This window comes from Tyto alba, unplaced genomic scaffold (genome assembly GCF_018691265.1).
Source record: "Tyto alba isolate M040663 unplaced genomic scaffold, T.alba_DEE_v4.0 Super-Scaffold_18, whole genome shotgun sequence".
NCBI lineage: Eukaryota > Metazoa > Chordata > Aves > Strigiformes > Tytonidae > Tyto > Tyto alba.
The window spans coordinates 35,145,606-35,155,137 of NW_024881280.1; the positions used below are offsets into that span (position 1 = coordinate 35,145,606).

Consider the following 9,532-nt stretch of genomic DNA (forward strand, 5'->3'; position numbering starts at 1 on the left):
AACTGTAGGATAAGGAACTTATAAATAATCTTACTGGAGACGGTTTGGTCTTGTAGTGGCAAGTGCAAAGAAACATAAAGAAGCTGCAAATTAACAGCAAAGCAGACCAGGCCAGCCTGGAAGGACAAGGTGTATGTGACCACAGGACTGAGTTTGCACAGCAGTAAGGGTCAACTGTCAAACACAGTGAAGAAGACTACGAGCGTTCATCTGAAGACCCCGACGACCACCCGAAGACTCCAACTGACATGTGCAAGAGACATTAACATATTCTAAATGAGTTCCCTGAAAATTTATCAATATGATAAAAATGCAACGAATATGTATGATTAAGGTGGTATAAATGCTTGTTGATTTCATTCTCACACACACACACATTAGGAGGAGCTATTCCCTGTGTGTCTGGTGCTGTAATAAAGAATGCCTGCTTTCTAAAACTCCAAAATTGAGTCCTGGAGAGTGAATTAATTACCACTTTCCAGTTACACAGCTGCCTCAGCCTTGTGTGGGTTGTCTCTGCTGGGCCTTGCACTTCTCACGGCATGGCAGTCAAATGGAACAGGCAGAGCGCTTACCAGCTGTGGACAGCGGACAGGAGCTGCCATGGCTGAGGCTGGAGAGGCCAGAGGAAGGCAAAGAAGAAAAAATTGAAGTCTATCTGGCCAGCAGCAGCCTCCTGCTGCAGGTAAGAGTAAGCCCAACTCTCTGGGGGAGGAAGGATCCGCTTTGTAGTCCGCAGCAGGCCTGGCCGCCAGCGTGCACCGCATAGACTCTATGTGTCACCCAAAGCGTGGTACGGCCATGTAGTGCATGAGCAACCAAGACTATGAGTGTAGGAAGCCTTGTCTCCTAAGAGCTGTGAGACACCCATGTATTATTTTAGGTGGAGGATATCCAAGCAATGGGGGTTTCAGCTCTGTAGTAGAGCCTGGAGTCTGGGGGAAGACAAAAGATAGGAGGTGCCTGCAGGATGCAGTGCAGGGCTCAAAAGAACATCTCCCACAGAGTAGGTGATGCAGGGGGCTCAGGGGTGCTAACACAGGGCAGGAGCTGTCAGGAAGGAGTGGGGTTCCTTCCCTGACAATTCAGGAATAAAGAAGGAGTTTCTAAAGTTCTGAGTTGGGTGAGTGGTTGTGAAAGAAAGGAGGGTTCATCAGCCTTTTTCTGGCCAGTTTTGCAGTTGGATTTGGATGTTGATGAGGTCTGTTCCATTTAAGTCTCTCGACAGCTGATGGGGGGATATGACAAAGTCATGAGAGATACAGCATAAACCGTCTGATCCTCTGCATTTCAATATACAGGACTGAACATCAGACAGTCACATCTCAGAAAGCATTACATGCATTTCAGTATACCCTCCAGAACTGTGAGGCTTCTGCTTCTCTGGGCCTTTTACTTAATTCTCGGAGTTAATTTTTGAATCCATCCCTTCACTGTCTAATCTGGATGTCACAGTAGTTGTTCCTTAGAGAAATTGACTGGGCACTTATTTCCAGTGCAAGTTTGGGTTGCTGTCTTCCCTGGAATTTCTTGGATGTGTATTATTTGCGCTCGTAACAATCTGCACCCAGGGGTCTTTCTTTTATTGCAGTCGTGGGCACGTGAGCTTTTTCTGTTACTTCAGTTTTGCCCCTCTCCTTAAGTGTCCAATGAGATTTGCTCTAGTATCATTCATGGCAGTTACGTCTTCTTATTCTTGTTTATCTACTGTTTTTAGCACCAGTTCCTGTAGTCGTGAGGTGTCCAATTTAGATCTTTGAGTCGCCATGTCCTGCCATTGTGGTTTTTCTGTCGGTTGACCACTGCTGTAATTCCTCAAGGACTTTTGTAGGTAAGGAGGTATTTTGTGTCACTTCTGTGTACTATAGTATAGGTATTTGGGTCTTGATGTTCCCATTGGGTTTTGTGTGCTAGCTGGGTAGCCATACCGAGGGTCTCGTGTGCCTTGGCTCATCAGTGTAGTGCTAACCTAGCGCTTCAGTTCTCGTATTAGAAGCTCAGCGCACAGATCTGTCCTTGCCTGGGTCACGTCTGAGAAGTTTATGAATGGTCTTGTCTCACAGCAGTTATCGTGGATGTGTCAGCATATTTGCTGTCGAGCGGTCTGTTTTCATGGAGACCTTTTCCAGGATGACTTATTTTCTGCATCCTTTGAGTCATAAGTGTGGAAGAGCCTGGCTTCTTCCACATCCATTGTTGCAGTTGCGGCCATATCTTTTTGTCATGGGCTGTGGTTTTTGACCTCTAGGTTGTCTTGCTTAGCAGCGTCTCCTGTCTGGGAGTCATTCTCAATTAGAGTTTTCTCTCATTGTTGAATCACACCGTGTGTACTGTCGTTCTGTGCATGTGTGTGTTTGTCTTGGAGGTGCTCTGCCCAGGGGTGTAGAGTCAGGGGTAGGTTGTGTAGCAGTAGGAGTCTGGGGTTAATATGTTGATACACTTAGACCATTTCAGCAATGTTTGCATAGTCACCTCGGATCAACTAGCCATCAGCAGACTGTGCAGATGGTCATTTCTACAGCGTTTTATGGAGATGGTTTGAGCTCTGTGGGAGGGGCTGTTCTGCAGTAGTGAAGCAGATTGAATCTCAAAGGTGTTGAGGCTTGTAGGTGTGGGGTTGAGAGTTCGGTGTGGGAGTTGGTTTTGTTTTTTCAGTGGCAGGCTGTAGTTAGACTCTAGATGGTATTCCTAGCTGGAATCAAGACCTCGGGATTTCTTAAGCTATCACTTGGTATCTGGGTGACTCATCTACTAATTTTTCTCAGGTGCGGAGCGATGAGATGCACACCAGAGTGATGGAGGAGGTGAGCAGAGCTCCATTAGAAGGTGGGTCAGTGAGTCGTATAGGAATATGGGACTGGTGCTATGACTAGCTTATAGGTTTTCTTTTTGTGTGATTTTTTTTTTTTTTTTATGTCGATGATGGAAAGCTGTGAGCAAAGTGGCATATTGGCACGAGATCTGGCTCAGGAAAAGTGAGCAAGGACTAGGGGCGTGAAGTAGCAGTCATTTTCCAGGTGTCCTATCGTTGGTGAAGTTAGAAGCATCCCTTGTTGTTTGTGTCTTACAGGTGGTGTGCAAACTGCAGAGACAGGGTGGGTGAGCGGCTAAAGCAAAGGAGCAGGAGATGGCAATCGGTATGGGCAGGTGGAAGTTTCAGGCAGTATCTCAGCATGTGTGCCTTGCTTTGGTTTTGGCAGGTGCCGCAGGTAGCCTTGGAGGGGCAAAGTCGCATGCTGATAGGCAGTCCAAGAAGGTGAGGAGGTTGTTGTCTGGGCTGGTGTCTAATAAAAAAGTATTATATGGCAACTTGGTTAAGCATTTACCTCAGTTTTGCAGGTGCTGTGGGAGCCACCTTTGGAATTGGATGAGCCTTTGAGGTGAGCTGTGGTAGTAACAAGGAAGATCATGGGCCTTACAATGTCTTACAAGTGCAATGGTAATTTTGTCCCTTGGGATCTTAGGTACCAAAAAGTGATGATGGCCACAGTGTCTGACTCTGAAATGAGTAGGTGAGCGGAGCTTCACGGTGCTTCTGAGGGAGGTGTTGTGGATGATGTAGGCATTGACTGCTGTGATGCTGACTGCCAGCTCTGTTTTGTCTTTTGCCTTTTTGTTTTTTTTATTGCAGGTAAAGAAGAACCTGGCCACTGCAGGAACATCCCAGTTAGCTGATATGTTTCTTTTTGTCAAGGATGCATTCATACCTCCAGCCCTCTGAAAGCTAAATTGAGGGACTGGGGCTGGGAGGAGGGGACCAGGTTGGGAATTGCAGGGAGGGGTTTGAAAGTTAGTGTAGGGGAGAGGGCTGTCCAGGAACAGCGCCCTTTGGGCAGGTAAAGGGAGCAGATTACTTTTCAGCACAAGACTACCATGTGCCAGGCACGGTGGTTCTTGATGGTGTCTGTGTTTGTGTAGTCTGTCTTCTGTGTCTTAGATCTTCCTCAGTCCTCAACGTCCTTGTTGCTCTTTGCTTGACAAACAAAACACGTGCCTTGGGCGTCCTCCCTAGGGTCTCGAATGCCTGTCCTCATTGACACAGTGCCAGTTGGATGCTTCATGTTCTCAGGTTTCAAGCATAGAGCACGGATAGATCTTGGAAGTTTTCAATCAGTTCCCCTTTGCAGCTTCGTTCCAGGCTGTGGCATAAGCTCTGTTCTCTAGGCATCCATTTTCACAGACTGGGAAGTCTTCTCTGCATCCTTACATTCTTAGATCTTGAAGCCAGTTGTTTTGCGCGTTTGTCATGTCTGTTTTGACAGTAACTTCTTGTAACAGGCCATTGCATTTGACTCTTTCTGGAGCTGCCATAGGGCCTCTTAGCCTAATGGTTGCGACCATCTAGGTCTTATTGCACAACAGCATCTCCCATCCAGGAGTCATTCTTCTCGCTTAGAGTTTTCTCTCATCTTTGAATCACACTGTTTGTAGCGTGTTTTGTATAGTGTTGGTCTGGGCATGTGTGTTTAGCTTGGAGCTGTTCTGCCTGGGCCGTGTAGAGTCAGCGGTAGGTGGAAGAGTGATAGAAGTGTGTGGTTAATAGACTGATAAGGCTAGACTGTTTATGCAACGTTTGTACAGTCACCTTGGCTCAAGTAGCCATCGGCCGGCTGTGTGGACAGTCATTTCCATAGAGTTTTAAGGAGGTGATTGGAGCTATGTAGGAGGGGCTGTTCAGCAGTAGTGAAGCAGGTCGATTCTGAGGTGTTAAGGCTTGTAATTGTGGGCCTTACAGTTTGGTATGTGGGGGATGGTTTTGTTTTTTTTACTGCCAGGCTGTTATTGGACTCTAGATAGTATTCCTACCCAGAATCAAGACCTCGGTATTTCTTAAGTTATCACTCTGCATTTTTTTCAGGTGCAGAGGGATAAGATGCATACCAAAGTGACAGAGGAGGTAAGCAGAGTGCTGTGAGAAGGTGTGTCAGTGAGCGGTGTCAGAGGGAAGATGGGACCAGTGCTATATGCCTAGCTTATAGGTTTTGTTTTTGTAGGTTTCTTCTTTTTTTGAAGGTGTGAAGCGGTGAGCAAAATGGCATATTGGCACCAGAGCTGGCTCAGGCAAGCTGCCTTTGGAATTGGATGAACGCTTGAGGTGAGCTGGGGTAGCAGCAAGGAGGATCACGGGGCTGGTGACTTCTCACAAGTGCAATGATAATTTTGTCTGTTTGGAATCTTAGGTTCTATAAGCAACAATGACCGTAGTGTCTGACTTTGGAATTGGTGCAGAGCAGGGTGAAGGGAAGTGACACAGTGCTTCTGAGGAGGGGCATGTTGTGGATGATGTAGGCATTGACTGCTGTGATACTGACTGTCAGGTCTGTTTTGTCTTTTGGTTTTTATTGCAGATGATGAAGAGGAAGCTGGCAACTGAAGGGACATCCCTGTTAGCTGATGTGGTTTTTCTGTTGAGGATGGATTCAGACCTCTGGGCCTTTGAAAACTATGATGAGGGGACCAGGGCTGGAGAGAGGGGCTGGGAGGAGTGGACAAGGTCAGAAACTGCAGGGAGGGCTATTAAAGTTAGCGTAGGGGAGCGTGCTGTTCAGGAACAATCTCCTTTGGGCAGGCAAGGGAGTGGGTTACTTGTCAGCATGACACTAGTTTGTGTTGGGCAGGGCCGGTTCCAGCCTGTGTCCGTGCACGTAGCTCATGTAGTCTGTCTTGTGTCTTATACCACACTGTCCTCGGGTCTTGATGTCTCCATAGCTCTTTGTTGTCAGCAGGCACCTCAGTAGTGCTCCTGAGAATCTTCAGTGCATTGCTTCACTGGCATAGCGCCTGTCGAGCCCTTCTTGTCTAGCAATTGTTGCCTAAAGGATGGATTCATCTGGTGTGTTTTGCATTGTAGATGTTCTTGAGCGGTCACCTCTTGTGCTGTCGAGCTAGGCGATGCCTGCAACTCTTCTGTTGAGAATTCTGTTTGCACACAGTAGTCTTCCAGGGTTTCATCCCCGTGTCCTTAATGATCCTAAGTCTTGAAGCCCAGCTTCTCAGGTATCCATCATTCCGGTTTTGATGATAGCTTTCTCTCACGGGCCACAGTAGTTGCCTCTCATTCCGGGGCTGCTATAAAGCATCTGCACTGTCATGGCACCGTAGAGCTCTTCTGCTGGTGGCATCTTCCCTATGGTGGCAAATCTCTCTCACGATCTTCTTGTGTCTCACAGTCATGTTGTTTGTGGTGTCTGTCTGTGTCGGGGTTGGAGCTGCCCTGCCCAGGGGTGTAGCAATACTAAAGATAATGGTAGCACAGCTTTTTGGTTGTATGTTGATCTGCCCCGATCCTTTTGGCAAAGACCATACGGTCCACCTCCGGCCAAATAGCTGTAGAGAGCTGCCGGAGTTGTTTTCACTGTGTTTGGCAGGTGCCAGAGGTTGGACTCTGGCCTGCTGGGAGTGGTGGTCTGTGTGGTAGTTGACCGGGTTGAATCTTAAAGGAGCCTTAGCTTGTATGTGGGGTTCAACATGTGGGGTTGGGTTGTTTTAGCTGTAGTTAGAAAGCATATGCAAAAAGAGAGACCTTTGGTCTTGTAAAGCTATCGGTTAGTGTCTGGGTGACTACCTTCACGTGATTTGGGTTTCTCAGATGCAGAGTGACGAGCCATGTGCCGCAGGGTGACAGGAGAGGTAAGCAGAGTGCTGGGCAAAGGCGGGCCGGTGTCTGATGTCAGAGGATAAGTGTGACTGATAGCTCTGATGGGATTATGCTGTTTTGGGTTTATTTACTAGGTGTGAATAGATGAGTGAAGTGGGATATCTGTACCGGAGCAGACTTTAGCAAGGCAAGTGGTGACCAGTGTGCCGAAGTAGTAGTTTTTTGAGGTGTCATACCCTCTCTATTATGTACATACATATCCCTATCCTATAGGGATGGGGTGTGTAGACCGAAGAATCTGATTCTGAGCAGCTGAGGTAAAGGAGCAGAGGAGAAAAGATGTGAGCAGACTGAGGACTTGGGCAGCATCTTACCATGTGCTTTTTCTTCTGTTTTTTGGCAGGTGCTGCATTCCTTTCCAGAGGGTTGAAGCTGCACAGCTATGAGCAGTTTGAGAAAAGGCAAGAGAGTTAAGTGGTCCACTTGGGCTGAATTGCTTGAGGGTCCATGCAACTGTTTGCGCAGGTAACAGTGGCATGAAGTGATTAAAGGAACCTTGCATTTTGGTGACAAGGCCGCTACTGAGGATGGCTACTAAGTATGGACCGTGACCTGTGGCACCATGAAAGCTAAGTAGTGGGACAAATCTGTGGGGAGTGGAGTCCATGTGTGTCCAAACGTTGGCATAATGGGAGGGTTAGTCTGTGGGGAGTCAGCCTCGTGCAAGTGGAGGGAGTGATACGTCTCGTGACGTGTGCCCTGGCAAAGCAGCTCTGGGATGAGTTGGTGGAGTTGTGTGCAGTATGTCTAGTGTGTGTTCATACGTGTTCCTTAGTTACCTGATGTGTTAATGTTCATCTTGGCCTTCATGTCTGAGAAGCCTCAGGCATACTCATCCTACTACAATCACAATAGCCATCCGTTGCATTTCTGCAGCCTCCCGTTATCGGCACGGTACCAATTCCGACTTGTTTAGCAGCATGACATAGAAGCTCAGTGCTGCCGGTCTGGTTTAGCATTGTGGGTGCATTTGTCCAGTCTTTCTTGCAGCTCTGGCTTGGGCCTAACCATCAGGTCTCATCTTGATGACTCTCTTTCTTGAGACTGCTTCCAGAGTGCTTCCTGTGTCATCCTAGTCTTCAGTCTTTCCCAGCAATTTGTCTCCATCGGTCACGGTAGGTTTATCAGGCCAGGTTGGAGTGTGTGCGTCACGTGGCCTCGGCACTGTTGTGCGTGCTGTCATTCTGTGTCTTTTGGTCTGGCATTAACTCTACTCTGTCTGGTATTCTTGCATCCTTAGGTCATGTTTGTAGTTTGTATAGTGTGTGTGTGAGGTGGAGCTGCTTTGTCCGTTTGTATAGCAATTCTTGTTGATGTTGGAAAGATCCCAGCCTGGGATGAAGTGATGATAAGCATGGCCTGTTTGGGTGGAAGTTGTATAAGCTGGTTTTGGGGATAGCCTGTAGTTATTGGTGAGCAGGTTCTAAAGTCCCTTCTTTTATCTTTTGCAGGTGTCTAGGGCCATTGGGATTCTGGGAGCAAATCCTTCCGTGGGGCTTGCTGGAGTGTGCACTTCAAAGCACAGGAAGAGTAGAAGTGGTGCAAAGAGGGAAATGTATCCCTCTGCTTCCAGTTAGGAAGGGTAATGCTGTGAAATCATGTGGACTGGTGATGTTGTGTTGAGGTATATGGTGATACGGTTGCAGGGATGGTTATAGAATTGGGGTGATCTGCCACTGGCAGGTGACGAAATAGACATGTTTTGAGTGAGGGGTGGAATGAGCAGATGCCAAATGAGTGTTAGTTTTGGAATGTGTCTATCCTTGTAGGTGTGGATTTCTTCTTTTTCAGGTTGTACTGAATGTAGAGGTAGTTAATATTTTCTTAACAATAAATAAAAAAACTCCTCAAGCTGGGTGGTGTGTTTTGATTGTGTCTAAGTTTTTGTTTTTTGGTTTGGGTGTTGTGTGGGGTTTTTGTTTTTGTTTTTGGTTTTTTTTTTTTTTGTGTGTTGTTTTTTGTTTTGTTTTGTTTTGTTTTGTTTTAAGATTTTCCCTGTGGGCTGTATGTGGAGTTGAGATTTTTTTTTTTTCAGACACTGTAGGAAGAAAACCAACCCACCCAGCTGTGAGACTGTATTGTTTTCTTTCCCAGCTGGTGGTTTTATCCTGGTCCTGGCTGCTCTGCAGGGTGACGTTCATCACCGGTCTTTGGATGGAGGTTTGGCTTGGGCTGGGATTTTTGCAGGCAAGGTGAATTATGGAGGCCAATGGGAATGCTGTTCCCGGGGAGCGTTCCCCTGGCCTGTGGCAATTGCCTGTCGTTTCAGGGAGGTGTGTTTAGTGGGCAGTTGGAGAAGATGGTTGTGCATCTTGCAGTAGAAGGGTGTGGGGAGTTGGAGTAGAGGGCTCCAGTGCTGAGGAGGGACGGCGTTGTGAAGCAAGGGGGCCTTAATTTTCCATTGGTAGGGTTGTAAGTTCTTTCAAGGGGTAGTGTAGCGTCTGAAATATTTTTGAATTTTGATCTCTGGGTGCAGGCATGGAAGTTGTGGGCCTGTTGAGATGAGCAGAGCTCGCTTGCTTTCTGGCTGGGAATGCAAATGGTGGAGGTGATGTTGCCTTGAAAACTTCTATACGTGAAGTGATAGACTGAGTGTGTAATGGGAGTGAGAAACGTGGAGAAGACTCTAGCTACCTTGTAGAGAGGTGCAGGCACTAAGTAGTTGCAATGAAGGTAAAGCTGGATTTTTAGTGGTTACCTGTATTTATTAAAGTGACTAAAACGTGAATGAGTGTATTAATAATTACTCAATGAAAGGAGACAGTAAATACTTTTAATCATTGTAGTACAAGACCATGGTGGAATTAAGGTGTATGGAATGATGCCAGCAAAGTGCTTTAGAGTCAGTAATGGGCCCAGGCAAAGATAGAGATG

The 9,532-nt window shown here is 47.0% G+C and overlaps 2 long non-coding RNA genes across 6 annotated transcripts; both read left to right on the plus strand.

Moving 5' to 3' along the window:
• Positions 1-500: 500 nt before the first annotated feature.
• LOC122153316 lies at positions 501-8,509 on the plus strand. 3 transcript variants are annotated; one of them, XR_006165185.1, is made up of 4 exons: positions 5,023-5,095; positions 5,349-5,494; positions 7,002-7,773; positions 8,110-8,509. It is a non-coding gene; the product is annotated as an uncharacterized LOC122153316 (long non-coding RNA). The 3 variants fall into 3 exon arrangements; XR_006165187.1 differs by lacking the exons at positions 5,023-5,095; positions 5,349-5,494 and adding an exon at positions 501-685; XR_006165186.1 differs by lacking the exon at positions 5,349-5,494 and having other exon boundaries at positions 5,029-5,095.
• On the plus strand, positions 3,220-4,901 carry LOC122153317. 3 transcript variants are annotated; one of them, XR_006165190.1, is made up of 4 exons: positions 3,220-3,256; positions 3,332-3,380; positions 3,465-3,512; positions 3,632-3,681. It is a non-coding gene; the product is annotated as an uncharacterized LOC122153317 (long non-coding RNA). The 3 variants fall into 3 exon arrangements; XR_006165188.1 differs by lacking the exon at positions 3,220-3,256 and having other exon boundaries at positions 3,293-3,380; XR_006165189.1 differs by lacking the exons at positions 3,220-3,256; positions 3,632-3,681 and adding an exon at positions 4,859-4,901 and having other exon boundaries at positions 3,299-3,380.
• Positions 8,510-9,532: the final 1,023 nt, after the last annotated feature.